Source organism: Grammomys surdaster, unplaced genomic scaffold (genome assembly GCF_004785775.1).
Source record: "Grammomys surdaster isolate TR1022 unplaced genomic scaffold, NIH_TR_1.0 136, whole genome shotgun sequence".
Lineage (NCBI taxonomy): Eukaryota > Metazoa > Chordata > Mammalia > Rodentia > Muridae > Grammomys > Grammomys surdaster.
The window spans coordinates 3,305,928-3,306,998 of NW_021604594.1; the positions used below are offsets into that span (position 1 = coordinate 3,305,928).

A 1,071-nucleotide genomic window follows, 5' to 3' on the forward strand; every position below is an offset into this window, starting at 1 on the left:
ACAGAAAAGGAAAAAAGAAACGAAGAAATCTGGTAGGTATTCATCTTCTTCTTCATCGAGCTCTGATTCTTCCAGCAGTTCTTCAGACTCTGAAGATGAGGATAAAAAAACAAACAAAAAGAAGGAAGAAAAAGAAGAGCTGTTGCCATAAGTCTCCCGAGACCTCGGCGTCGGACTCAGACAGCGAGGATGGTTCAAAAAAGAAAAAGAAGTCAAAGGATGTAACTGAAAGAGAAAAGGACACTAAAGGACGCAGCAAAAAGAGAAAGATGTATGAAGATAAGCCATTATCATCTGAGTCGCTGTCCGAGTCAGACTGTAGAGAGGTGCAAGCAAAAAAGAAGAAAAGCGGTGAAGAGCGAGAGAGAACAACAGACAGCCAAAAAGAGAAGGAAGCATAAGAAGCACAGCAAGAAGAAGAACAAGAAGGCTGCCAGTTCAAGCTCAGACTTGCAGTATCGTCCAGGAAGACCAGGGTCCTTACCGAGTGCAACGTCAAAGAAGCTCTCAACTGTGAAGATGATGACATACTTAGTAACGTGCATGGATCCCCTTGTTTTTAGACACGTCCTGGACTAGTCAGTACCACTTGGATTCCGCTGTGTGGAGGGCCATGATTGTTGCCTGCTGCTTGAACACCTTTTCCTCTTCCAGTGCTTGGTGACTCTGGGAGACAGTACTCTGCAGTCATACTAGTGGTTAAGATATTTGGAATAAAGCTAATATTTTTTGCTAGAAGTACTTAAGAATAAATCAACAGAAACTGAATCTGGATCCATCTTTTAAGATGTAACCGGAAATAATGAGATGGCTCTAGTAAAAATTTTCAAAGTAGGGATTAGATTAATATTTCAAAATCCTTACTCTGTAGATAAGTATATTTTAATTTTCCCCCACATATACTTTGATTTACTTGGGGAAGGAGCTTTTAAAGAGGGGGTGGTTTGCTATCTCTTTAGCTACCAGAACAGAGTGCCTTTGATCTCACACATCCTACTTTTGTGGACACAGTAGTCATGCTTCCTGGGAGGACAGAGCTGGGCAGCATCAGTCCTGCCCCTGACTGAGGTT

General features: G+C 42.0%; 1 pseudogene; it reads left to right on the forward strand.

The window, feature by feature from the left end:
• The window catches only part of LOC114617419, a 14,119-nt pseudogene extending 13,540 nt beyond the window's left edge, over window positions 1-579 (forward strand).
• The last annotated feature ends 492 nt before the right edge of the window (window positions 580-1,071 follow it).